Below are 13,936 nucleotides of genomic sequence, written 5' to 3' on the forward strand. Positions count from 1 at the left end.
TTTTTGCGAGGTCTACAGAGGAAAATATTTGTGTTCATATGGAAAAAAAGACCACCCAGGGTGCGAAGAGAGGTGATGTACCAATCAAGAGAAAGAGGGGGGATGGGGGTTCCCTCCTTTCAGGCACATTATCACATTTAAGAATTATAGCAATTTGGCTACAAAAAACAGAGAAGCTATGGGTTAGACTGGAACAAAGATGGCTAGCTCCAATTCCACTTGGGGCGATACCATGGCTCCAGAGACAGAGGCTAGGAGAGATAATTAAGGAAAGTCCTCCTCTAATGCAGTGGCCCTTAGCTGTTTGGAGCAAGGTGAGAGACCAATTTTTCCCTGAGCGAACGTACTTTAAACATGTTTCTCAGGTTTGCCTACCATGAATGGGAAAAAATGGGTTTATGCGAGTTAGACCAGATGTGTGAAAAAGATGGAGTCACCTCATATGCAGAACTACCAGGTACGAGACTTCATTAAGCGCCGGGCGGGAGAAGAAATTAGCTTGACTGAAACACTATTGGAGCAAGGACTGATGGGGGGAGGAGGACAGGGAGGTATCTCTAGAAATTACAAGGCCTTGCTATCGTACTGCACCTCAGTGGAACATTATCTATCTAAATGGGAAGCTGCCATGGGGGCGAGATATGAGTTTTCACAGTGGGTTCAGGCCTTTAAGTCCTTATTACGAGTATCAGTTTCGAGTGCGATGATAAAAAATGGACATAAAGCAAATGCTACATACCTGTAGAAGGTATACTCCGAGGACAGCAGGCCGATTGTTCTCACTGATGGGTGACGTCCACGGCAGCCCCTCCAATCAGAAACTTCACTAGCAAAGGCCTTTGCTAGTCCTTGCGCGCCCATGCGCACCGCGCATGCGCGGCCGTCTTCCCACCCGAACCAGCTCGTGTTCGTCAGTCCCATATGTAGCAAGACAAAAACAAGGGAAGACACAACTCCAAAGGGGAGGCGGGCGGGTTTGTGAGAACAATCAGCCTGCTGTCCTCGGAGAATACCTTCTACAGGTATGTAGCATTCGCTTTCTCCGAGGACAAGCAGGCTGCTTGTTCTCACTGATGGGGTATCCCTAGCCCCCAGGCTCACTCAAAACAACAAACATGGTCAATTGGGCCTCGCAACGGCGAGGACATAACTGAGATTGACCTAACAAATTATCCAACTAACAGAGAGTGTAGCCTGGAACAGAATAAAACATGGGCCTAGGGGGGTGGAGTTGGATTCTAAACCCTGAACAGATTCTGAAGCACTGACTGCCCGAACCGACTGTCGCGTCGGGTATCCTGCTGCAGGCAGTAATGAGATGTGAATGTGTGGACAGATGACCACGTCGCAGCTTTGCAAATCTCTTCAATAGTGGCTGACTTCAAATGGGCTACCGACGCTGCCATGGCTCTAACATTATAAGCCATGACATGACCCTCAAGAGCCAGCCCAGCCTGGGCGTAAGTGAAGGATATGCAATCTGCTAGCCAATTGGATATGGTGCGTTTCCCCACAGCCACTCCCCTCCTGTTGGGATCAAAAGAAACAAACAATTGGGCGGACTGTCTGTTGGGCTGTGTCCGCTCCAGATAGAAGGCCAATGCTCTCTTGCAGTCCAATGTGTGCAGCTGACGTTCAGCAGGGCAGGAATGAGGACGGGGAAAGAATGTTGGCAAGACAATTGACTGGTTCAGATGGAACTCCGACACAACCTTTGGCAAAAACTTAGGGTGAGTGCGGAGGACTACTCTGTTATGATGAAATTTGGTGTAAGGGGCCTGGGCTACCAGGGCCTGAAGCTCACTGACTCTACGAGCTGAAGTAACTGCCACCAAGAAAATGACCTTCCAGGTCAAGTACTTCAGATGGCAGGAGTTCAGTGGCTCAAAAGGAGGTTTCATCAGCTGGGTGAGAACGACATTGAGATCCCATGACACTGTAGGAGGTTTGACAGGGGGCTTTGACAAAACCAAACCTCTCATGAAGCGAACAACTAAAGGCTGTCCTGAGATCGGCTTACCTTCCACACGGTAATGGTATGCACTGATTGCACTAAGGTGAACCCTTACAGAGTTGGTCTTGAGACCAGACTCAGACAAGTGCAGAAGGTATTCAAGGAGGGTCTGTGTAGGACAAGAGCGAGGATCTAGGGCCTTGCTGTCACACCAGACGGCAAACCTCCTCCATAGAAAGAAGTAACTCCTCTTAGTGGAGTCTTTCCTGGAAGCAAGCAAGATGCGGGAGACACCCTCTGACAGACCCACAGAGGCAAAGTCTACACTCTCAACATCCAGGCCGTGAGAGCCAGAGACCGGAGGTTGGGATGCAGAAGCGCCCCTTCGTCCTGTGTGATGAGGGTCGGAAAACACTCCAATTTCCACGGTTCTTCGGAGGACAACCCCAGAAGAAGAGGGAACCAGATCTGACACGGCCAAAAAGGAGCAATCAGAATCATGGTGCCTCGGTCTTGCTTGAGTTTCAATAAAGTTTTCCCCACCAGAGGTATGGGAGGATAAGCATACAGTAGACCCTCCCCCCAGTCCAGGAGGAAGGCATCCGATGCCAGTCTGCCGTGGGCCTGAAGCCTGGAACAGAACTGAGAGACTTTGTGGTTGGCTCGAGATGCAAAGAGATCTACCAAGGGGGTGCCCCACACCTGGAAGATCTGTCGCACTACACGGGAATTGAGCGACCACTCGTGAGGTTGCATAATTCTGCTCAGTCTGTCGGCCAGACTGTTGTTTACGCCTGCCAGATATGTGGCTTGGAGCACCATGCCGTGACGGCGAGCCCACAGCCACATGCTGACGGCTTCCTGACACAGGGGGCGAGATCCGGTGCCCCCCTGCTTGTTGATGTAATACATGGCAACCTGGTTGTCTGTCTGAATTTGGATAATTTGATGAGACAGCCGATCTCTGAAAGCCTTCAGAGCGTTCCAGACCGCTCACAACTCCAGAAGATTGATCTGCAGATCGCGTTCCTGGAGGGACCAGCTTCTCTGGGTGTGAAGCCCATCGACATGAGCTCCCCACCCCAGGAGAGACGCATCCGTAGTCAGCACTTTTTGTGGGTGAGGAATTTGGAAAGGACGTCCCAGAGTCAAATTGGACCAAATCGTCCATCAATACAGGGATTTGAGAAAACTCATGGACAGGTGGATCACGTCTTCTAGATCCCCAGCAGCCTGAAACCACTGGGAAGCTAGGGTCCATTGAGCAGATCTCATGTGAAGGCGGGCCATGGGAGTCACATGAACTGTGGAGGCCATGTGGCCCAGCAATCTCAACATCTGCCGAGCTGTGATCTGCTGGGACGCTCGCACCCGCGAGACGAGGGACAACAAGTTGTTGGCTCTCGTCTCTGGGAGATAGGCACGAGCCGTCCGCGAATCCAGCAGAGCTCCTATGAATTCTAGTCTCTGCACTGGGAGAAGGTGGGACTTTGGATAATTTATCACAAACCCCAGTAGCTCCAGGAGGCGAATAGTCATCTGCATGGACTGTAGAGCTCCTGCCTCGGATGTGTTCTTCACCAGCCAATCGTCGAGATATGGGAACACGTGTACCCCCAAGCCTGCGAAGTGCCGCTGCTACTACAGCCAAGCACTTCGTGAACACTCTGGGCGCAGAGGCGAGCCCAAAGGGTAGCACACAGTACTGGAAGTGACGTGTGCCCAGCTGAAATCGCAGATACTGTCTGTGAGCTGGCAGTATCGGGATGTGCGTGTAGGCGTCCTTCAAGTCCAGAGAGCATAGCCAGTCGTTTTCCTGAATCATGGGGAGAAGGGTGCCCAGGGAAAGCATCCTGAACTTTTCCTTGACCAGATATTTGTTCAGGGCCCTTAGGTCTAGGATGGGACGCATCCCCCCTGTTTTCTTTTCCACAAGGAAGTACCTGGAATAGAATCCCAGCCCTTCTTGCCCGGATGGCACGGGCTCGACCGCATTGGCGCTGAGAAGGGCGGAGAGTTCCTCTGCAAGTACCTGCTTGTGCTGGAAGCTGTAGGATTGAGCTCCCGGTGGACAATTTGGAGGTTTGGAGGCCAAATTGAGGGTGTATCCTTGCCGGACTATTTGAAGAACCCACTGATCGGAGGTTATGAGAGGCCACCTTTGGTGAAAAACTTTCAACCTCCCTCCGACCGGCAGATCGCCCGGCACTGACACTTGGATGTCGGCTATGCTCTGCTGGAGCCAGTCAAAAGCTCGTCCCCTGCTTTTGCTGGGGAGCCGAGGGGCCTTGCTGAGGCGCACGCTGCTGACGAGAACGAGCACGCTGGGGCTTAGCCTGGGCCGCAGGCTGTCGAGAAGGAGGATTGTACCTATGCTTACCAGAAGAGTAGGGAACAGTCTTCCTTCCCCCATAAAAACGTCTACCTGTAGATGTAGAAGCTGAAGGCTGCCGGCGGGAGAACTTGTCGAAAGCGGTATCTCGCTGGTGGAGCTGCTCTACCACCTGTTCGACCTTCTCTCCAAAAATATTGTCCGCACGGCAAGGCGAGTCCGCAATCCGCTGCTGGATCCTATTCTCCAGGTCAGAGGCACGCAGCCATGAGAGTCTGCGCATCACCACACCTTGAGCAGCGGCCCTGGATGCAACATCAAAGGTGTCATACACCCCTCTGGCCAGGAATTTTCTGCACGCCTTCAGCTGCCTGACCACCTCCTGAAATGGCTTGGCTTGCTCAGGAGGGAGCTTGTCCACCAAGCCCGCCAACTGCCGCACATTATTCCGCATGTGTATGCTCGTATAGAGCTGGTAAGACTAACTTTTGGCCACGAGCAAAGAAGAATGGTAGGCCTTCCTCCCAAAGGAGTCTAAGGTTCTAGAGTCCTTGCCCGGGGGCGCCGAAGCATGCTCCCTAGAACTCTTAGCCTTCTTTAGGGCCAGATCCACAACTCCAGAGTCGTGAGGCAACTGAGTGCACATCAGCTCTGGGTCCCCATGGATCCGGTACTGGGACTCGATCTTCTTGGGAATGTGGGGATTACTTAAAGGCTTGGTCCAGTTCGCCAGCAATGTCTTTTTGAGAACATGATGCATGGGTACTGTGGACGCTTCCTTAGGTGGAGAAGGATAGTCCAGGAGCTCAAACATTTCAGCCCTGGGCTCGTCCTCCACAACCACCGGGAAGGGGATGGCTGTAGACATCTCCCGGACAAAGGCTGCAAAAGACAGACTCTCGGGAGGAGAAAGCTGCCTTTCAGGGGAGGGAGTGGGATCAGAAGGAAGGCCATCAGACTCCTCGTCAGAGAAATATCTGATGTCCTCCTACTCCTCCCACGAGGCCTCACCATCGGTATCAGACACAAGTTCACGAACCTGTGTCTGAAGCCAAGCCCGGCTCGACTCCATGGAACCACGGCCATGGTGGGAGCGTCGAGAGGTAGACTCCCTCGCCCGCACCGGCGAAGCTCCCTCCACCGACGTCGTCGGGGAGCCTTCCTGGGAGGCGACCGCAGTCGGTACCGCAAGCGGCACCGATGTCGGAGACCTCACCTCGGGCAAGGGGCCAGCCGGCACCTCACTCGACGGTACCGGTGGCGCAAGCACCTCCGGTACCGGAGGGGAAGGGCGCAACAGCTCTCCCAGGATCTCTGGGAGAACGGCCCGGAGACTCTCGTGCAGGGCGGCTGTGGAGAAAGACATGGAAGCCGATGCAGGAGTCGAAGTCAGAGTCTGTTCCCGGCGTGGAGGCTGTTCCGGGCTGTCCAAGGTGGAGCGCATCGACACCTCCTGAACAGAGGGTGAGCGGTCCTCCCGGTGCCGATGCCTGCTGGGTGCCGACTCCCTCGGCGACCCGGAGCTCTCGGTACTGACGCAGGAAGGAGACCGGTGTCGATGCTTCTTTGACTTTTTCAAACGAAGCATGTCACCGGAGCTTCCCGGTACCGACGAGGAGGACGTAGAATCCAGCCGTCGCTTCCTCAGGGCCGAGGCCGAAGAAGGTCGGTCTCGGGGGGGCTGTACCGCAGGAGCCCTCAGGGTAGGGGGAGACCCACCCGAAGGCTCACCGCCACCAGCAGGGGAATGGACAGCCCTCACCTGCACTCCAGACGAAGCACCACCGTCCGACGACATCAGCACTAGTGGAGGTCCCGGTACCACCGACGCCGACGCAGCCTTCCGATGTCTCGGCCCAGACGATGCAGAGGGTCGATGCCTCGATGCAATGGATACAGTCGCGGCCGAGGGCGGAAGTCTTGACGCTGTCGACGTCGACGCACTCGATACTCCCGGTGCCGATGCCGACGAAGAGCCCGAGAACAAAACGTTCCACTGGGTCAATCTCGCTACCTGAGTCCTTTTCTGTAAAAGGGCGCAAAGACTACAGGCCTGCGGGCGGTGCCCAGCCCCCAGACACTGAAGACACGACGCGTGCCTATCAGTGAGCGAGATTACCCGGGCGCACTGGGTGCACTTCTTGAAGCCGCTGGGAGACTTCGATGACATGGGCGGAAAAATCACGCCGGCGAAATCAAAACTCGTAATTGTGGTAAGGCACCAAAAAGAGGGGGAGAAAAAACTCGACCCGAGGCCTCAAAGGGGCCTACCCCGAAAACGAAAGAAAACTTATCGGGGCCAAAAACTAGAAATACGGGGAAGGGAAAAAGACCGAAAGGCCCTTCTCCGAAATCCCTTTTTTTTTTAGAGCGAAATGTCAAAAGACGCGCGAGGGTCAACTTAAGGGGCGCGAACGGCGCAAACACGACCGTACCGAGCGCGGACAAAAGAAAATGATGAACACGAGCCGGTTCGGGCGGGAAGACGGCCGCGCATGCGCGGTGCGCATGGGCGCGCGAGGACTAGCAAAGGCCTTTGCTAGTGAAGTTTCCGATTGGAGGGGCTGCCGTGGACGTCACCCATCAGTGAGAACAAGCAGCCTGCTTGTCCTCGGAGAATATCCTGTACTGTTCGTATTACACACCTACAAATCTGGGTCTGCTCTATGCTGGAGACAATGTGGATTTATAGGAGGCATGTTCCATGTGTGGTGGACTTGCAGACATGCGCAACGGCTTTGGACTGAAGTTTTGAAATTTCTGAACATGGTAGCAGCTGTTGCCTATCCTATGAAAATAGACAGCTGTCTGCTGCATTTTAAGCCACCCGGAGTTAAACAATCCACCCATCAATTTGCCACTCAGTTGTTTGTGGCGAGCAAGATGGTTATTGCGGCTGCATGGAAGAAGCCAAATTTGCCGGGCCTACAGACTGTTTTGGAAAAACTGGACAATGTGCGGCTAATGTCAAAGCTTACAGCTATACGGAAAGGAAAAATTGCTCAATACCATAGAATCTGAGACTTGTATAAGAAATGGCTTTCGGCTAATACTGTAACTGTTTCCTCACACACTTAGATCTCTGAGGGAAGGGGTAAGGAAGAAATGGATAGGGAATCATACTGAGGGAGGGTTATGGGGTTTTTGTTTTTGTTTACTTTTACTGTAAAAGGTAAAATTATGTATCATACCTGATAATTTTCTTTCCATTAATCATAGCTGATCAATCCATAGACTGGTGGGTTGTGTCCATCTACCAGCAGGTGGAGATAGAGAGCAAACTTTTGCCTCCCTATATGTGGTCATGTGCTGCCGGAAACTCCTCAGTATGTCGATATCAAAGCTCCATCCGCAGGACTCAGCACTTAGAGAATTACACCCACGAAGGGACACTCTGCCCAGCTCACCACCGCCGAAACGGGGGAGGGGAATTAACCCAGCTCATCCCCACACAAGTGGGGGAGGGGAATCCGTCCAGCTCATCCCCGCGGAGCGGGGGAGGGACACCACACCCGCCGATGCGGGGGGATCTGGCTTATCCTGCAACCGCAACCGCGGGAGGAGCTGACTGACCCTAACACCGCCGAAGCGGGAGGGGTACAAAGCTGCCCTACAACCGCACGAAGCGGGAGGGAGTGCCGGCAGAATTTTAAGTCTCAATCCAGCCCCGTAAAACGGAGGGGAGAGGAATGCAGCAGCTCACTGTAACACAAACTCGTCTCAACTCTTGAAGAATCCAAGTGAAAGAAGAACTTGAACACGAAGTCTTACTGAAGTAACTGAAGACTAAACTTGAACCTGAAATGCAACCAGAATAAAAACAGTACAGATATCTGGGAGGGGCTATGGATTGATCAGCTATGATTAATGGAAAGAAAATTATCAGGTATGATACATAATTTTACCTTCCATATCATCAAGCTGATCAATCCATAGACTGGTGGGATGTACCGAAGCAGTACTCACCCAGGGCGGGACATTGAAATCCCTGACCTCAACACTGAAGCTCCAAACCGGGCCTCCGCCCGTGCAGCCACAGTCAAGCGGTAATGCTTGGAGAATGTATGAGCCGAAGCCCAAGTTGCCGCCTTGCATATCTCTTCCAAGGAGACGGAACCGGCCTCTGCCATCGAGGCCGCCTGAGCTCTTGTGCAGTGAGCCTTCAGCTGGATAGGCGGCACCTTCCCCGCAGCCACATAAGCCGCTGCAATGGCTTCCTTGACCCATCTTGCCACTGTAGGCTTAGCAGCCTGCAGACCCTTACGAGGACCTGCAAACAGGACAAACAGATGATCCGATTTCCGGAAATCATTGGTCACTTCCAAGTATCTGATGATGACTCGTCTCACATCCAGGTATTTAAGAGCAGAGTACTCCTCTGGGTAGTCCTCCCTACGAAAGGAAGGGAGACAGAGCTGCTGATTCACATGGAAGCGAGAAACAATCTTGGGCAGAAAGGAAGGCACTGTGCGAATAGTCACTCCTGCCTCAGTGAACTGCAGAAAAGGCTCTCGACATGAGAGCGCCTGGAGCTCGGAAACTCTTCTGGCTGAAGTGATAGCCACCAAAAAGACTGCTTTCAACGTCAGGTCTTTTAGAGATGCCCTCGACAAGGGTTCAAAAGGCGGCTTCTGCAATGCTCTTAGCACCAGGTTGAGATTCCACGCAGGCACCACTGAGTGCAGAGGAGGGCGCAGGTGACCAACTCCCTTGAGAAAGCGCACCACATCTGGCTGCGAAGCCAGGGAAGCACCCTTCAGGCGGCCCCTGAAGCAAGCCAGAGCCGCTACCTGGACTTTAAGGGAACTGAGCGACAGGCCTTTCTCCAGACCTTCTTGCAGGAACGCCAACACTGAAGAAATTGGAGCAGTGAAGGGAGAAAGTGAGCCTGCTTCACACCACGCTGCAAAGATACGCCAAACCCTGGCGTAAGCAGTAGAAGTAGAGCGCTTCCTCGCTCTCAGCATAGTGGCGATGACCTTGTCTGAGAAGCCCCTCTTCCTCAGACGCTGCCGCTCAATAGCCAGGCCGTAAGACCAAAGGGGGAGGGATCCTCCATCACCACGGGACCCTGATGTAACAGGCCCTGCTCCACTGGCAGCCGCAGAGGATCGTCGACTGAGAGCCTGATCAAGTCCGCATACCAGGGACGTCTGGGCCAATCCGGAACCACCAGGATTACCCTGCCGGGATGCTTTGCCACCCGGTCTAGCACCCTGCCCAACATGGGCCAGGGCGGGAACACATAGAGGAGCTCTTGTGTCGGCCACTGTTGGAGAAGAGCATCTACTCCCAGGGATCGAGGGTCCCGTCCTCTGCTGAAAAAGCGCGGCACTTGGCAATTGGCCGATGACGCCAGCAGATCTAGGCTCGGCTGGCCCCAGCGCTTCGTGATGTCCAAGAACGCCTGAGCAGATAGCTGCCACTCTCCGGGCTCCAAGGTATGGCGACTGAGAAAGTCCGCCTTGACATTCATGACTCCGGCAATGTGGGCCGCTGAAAGCTGCTCCAGGTTCGCTTCCGCCCACTGGCAAAGATTCATAGCCTCCTTGGCTAGAGGGGCGCTCTTGGTACCTCCCTGGCGGTTGACATAGGCCACAGCCGTGGCATTTTCCGACAGAACCCGTACAGGCTTCAACACCAGTACCGGGATGAACTCCAAAAGCGCCAACCGAATGGCTCTGAGTTCCAGGAGGTTGATAGACCACTTTGCCTCTGCAGGAGACCAGAGCCCCTGCGCTGTCCTTCCCAAGCAGTGGGCTCCCCAGCCCGACAAAGAGGCGTCCGTCGTGACGACAATCCACTCTGGGGTCACCAGAGGCATTCCCGCAGACAACTTGTCTGTCTGCATCCACCAGCTCAGCGCCTTGCGCACTGCTGGGTCCAAGGGAAGGCGCACAGCATAATCCTCCGACATCGGAGTCCAGCGCTGTAGCAAAGAGTGTTGAAGTGGTCTCATATGAGCCCTGGCCCAGGGCACTACTTCCATCGTGGCCGTCATAGAGCCCAACAGCTGCACATAGTCCCAAGCCCGAAGAGGAGAGGCTACTAGGAACTGGTCCACCTGAGCCTGAAGTTTGACAATCCGATTGTCTGGCAGGAACACTCTGCCCACTTGGGTGTCGAATCGAACTCCCAGGTACTCCAGGGACTGAGTCGGGCGCAGCTGGCTCTTCTCCCAGTTGATGATCCATCCCAGGGAGCTCAAAAGAGCAACTACCCGGTCCACAGCTTTGCCGCACTCTGCATAAGAGGGGGCTCGGATCAACCAGTCGTCCAGATAAGGATGGACTTGTACCCCTTCCTTTCGTAGGAAGGCCGCGATGACCACCATTACTTTGGAAAAGGTCCGCGGAGCAGTAGCCAACCCGAATGGGAGGGCTCTGAACTGGAAGTGTCGTCCCAGGACTGCAAAACGCAGAAAGCGTTGATGAGGAGGCCAGATGGGAATATGCAGGTACGCTTCCTTGATGTCCAAGGAGGCCAAGAACTCTCCTGCCTTCACTGCCGCTATAACAGAGCGGAGAGTCTCCATGCGAAAGTGCCTCACTTTCAAGGCCCGATTGACCCCTTTGAGGACGAGGATAGGCCGGACAGAACCTCCTTTCTTTGGTACCACAAAGTAAATGGAGTAACGTCCCTTGCCAAGCTGACTTTCTGGCACCGGAACGACCGCGCCCAGGCGGATCAGATTGTCCAAGGTCTGCTGCACTGCCACAGCTTTGACCGGAGACTTGCAGGGAGAGAGTACAAACCCGTCTCTTAAGGGTCGGCAGAACTCTAGCTTGTAGCCGTCTCTGATGACTTCCAGCACCCACGCGTCTGAAGTTATTGTGGTCCACTCGCCCAGAAACGAGGACAGCCGTCCTCCAATCTGCACTGGGGCGTGGACCAAGGCCCCGTCCTTGGGTACGAGACCCTGGGGGAGGACCGGAGGGAGCACCTCCGGGACGGCGGTCTCTGCGAAAGGAATGCTGCTTGGGGGAGAAATTCCTCTTGAAGGATGAGGGGGCAGAGGAACCCGACTTGCCCGGGCGGTACCGACGGGCTTCCTGCAACCGTCCTCTGGAGGTACCGGGACGAGTACTAGCCCGAGCCCTGACCTCTGGTAATTTCTTGCCCTTAGACGTGCCGAGATCGGTCACGATTTTGTCCAGCTCGACCCCAAAGAGCAGCTTGCCTTTAAAAGGCAATCTAGCCAGGCGGGATTTAGAGGCGTGGTCAGCAGACCAATGTTTCAGCCAAAGCCACCGCCGCGCAGAGATTGTCTGAGCCATGCCTTTAGCTGAGGCTCTCAAGACATCATACAGCAAGTCTGCCAAATAGGCTAAGCCCGATACCAGGGCCGGCCAATCAGCCCTCAAGGAATGATCCGAGGGGGAAGCCCGCTGCACCATAGTCAGGCACGCCCTGGCCACATAGGAGCCGCAAACTGAGGCCTGCAAACTTAAAGCAGCCGCCTCAAAGGACGACCTTAAGGCCGCCTCCAATCTTCTGTCTTGGGCGTCCTTTAGGGCCGTGCCACCTTCCACCGGCAACGCCGTTTTCTTAGTCACCGCAGTGATTAAAGAATCCACGGTAGGCCACAGAAAGGCCTCACGTTCACTCACAGCCAAAGGATAGAGGCAGGACATAGCCCTAGCCACTTTAAGGCTCGCTTCCGGGACATCCCATTGAGCCGAAATTAAGGTGTGCATGGCATCATGCACGTGGAAGGTTCTAGGCGGGCGCTTCGTCCCCAGCATAATGGCAGAGCCAACAGGGGCTGAGGGAGAGACGTCCTCCGGAGAGGAAATCTTCAAAGTGTCCATGGCCTGTATCAACAGGTTGGGCAAATCCTCTGGGCTAAAAAGCCGCGCTGCAGAGGGGTCATCCGCTCCATCCGAGCGGGGATCCGTCTCCTCCAAGGAATCCGCAAAGGACCGTTGGGAGACCTCAGACACGCTGCCCTCATCTACATCGGAGGAGACAAAGTCCTCCAAGGCCTGGGAATCAACCCGAGGGCGTTTACCTCTGGGAACCTCAACCTCTTTACCAGACGAGGGAGCAGGGGCAGCGTTTTGCATGAGGAAGGCCTGATGCAGCAGCAAAACAAACTCGGGGGAGAAACCCCCCAGACTGTGCACTTCTGCAGCCTGGGCCACAGCCCTAGACGCACCCTCAACCGGAGCTCGCAAGAGCGGGGGAGAGACATGCTGCGCATCCAAAATGGCGTCCGGCGCGACACTCCGTGAAGGAGCCGCGCGGGAAGAACGGCGCTTAACTTTAGCCGCTTTTGTGCCGTCGCCCAAATTAAGGGCGTTCATGGCATGAATGTCTCCAACCTCAAGGGCGGCCCACGAAGAAGCCGTCCGAGCCGCGTGGCCGGCCAAGATGGCGGAGGCGAGAAGCGGGGGATGGGCGTTTATGGCGGGAAAAACCGCCACGCCGGAGGAAGGACCGGGACATTCATCGGTCACGAAACTGTCACCCAACAAGGGCGAATCAGGCTTTAAGACCCCCGCATCCCCTCTAGAAGCGCTCAAGCAATCCGGGGAGCGACCCTTTGCGCCCTCGCCCTCCGTCGCCATATGCCACGAGTAGAAGAATCGGGGAACCCCCTGCCCGCTATAAAAAGGTAAAAATTACCTGCTTGCCGCTCCGAGCTGTAACGACCTGGTGTCCCAGTGAGTAGCTGCAATGAACGTTTAAAGAAACGTCGAAATAAACACCTTTAAGGACGTTCAAAATTTTTTTTTTTTTTTTTTTAACGGAGCCAGCGGGAGGGGGGAGAAAAGGAGGGACCTGGCACCACCAGGTTTGCACTTGCTCAAAAGAGCCCTCAACCCCAGGCACTCAACAAAACCTACAAATTAGGCTTGGAGGCCTAGCCAGAGCTGCTGCTGTGTGTGACCACCACCTGCTGAGATAGAGAACATACTGAGGAGTTTCCGGCAGCACATGACCACATATAGGGAGGCAAAAGTTTGCTCTCTATCTCCACCTGCTGGTAGATGGACACAACCCACCAGTCTATGGATTGATCAGCTTGATGATATGGAAGCTGGTATTGTGATATTAGGCAGTATTCTGTTAGGAAGAAATGCTGTTTTGACTTGATAGTGTATTTCACTGAATAATTCAAAAATAAACAATTGAAACAAACAAAAAAAAAACTCCATGGCTAAGTCAAACTTTATCACTTAAATCAGTTATGTCCCCTGCCACTATCTTCTCTATTCCCACCGGCCCATTCAATAGTATAGATTTCCTCAACCCCATGACACTAGGATAAAGGATTTTGCAGACCTGATCTTACCCCCAGCACACCCATCTCCAGCAGGTGCCTCCTCTATCTCCACAGGCAGCCAACTCTGTCCAAAATAGGGAAACGGTGGGAGGAGGAGAGAGGAGGATGGCTCATCCCACCACCACTGATTTCCTAAATGGTCCCAAATGATTTTAGTAAATATATGCAGAAAGAATTTTATACTTACTTGTTACAGAAGGGTGAGTCACTTCAAAAGTCTCTAATTCAGGATGATCCATAAACGGGAGATTTTCCTCTTGTTTAACACTCAGTGAGAACACAGAAGTTACCACTGGAAGACCTGCTATGAGAAAACATGTCAAGAAGGTTTCACCAAGGATCTGATAATATTAAATTAGGA

General features: G+C 53.9%; 1 pseudogene; it reads right to left on the minus strand.

Annotated features, from left to right (window-relative positions):
• LOC115482536 overlaps nt 1-13,936 on the minus strand; it is a 160,801-nt pseudogene that overhangs the window by 144,133 nt on the left and 2,732 nt on the right.

The sequence above is a fragment of the Microcaecilia unicolor genome, chromosome 1, assembly GCF_901765095.1.
Source record: "Microcaecilia unicolor chromosome 1, aMicUni1.1, whole genome shotgun sequence".
In the NCBI taxonomy this organism is placed as follows: Eukaryota; Metazoa; Chordata; class Amphibia; order Gymnophiona; family Siphonopidae; genus Microcaecilia; species Microcaecilia unicolor.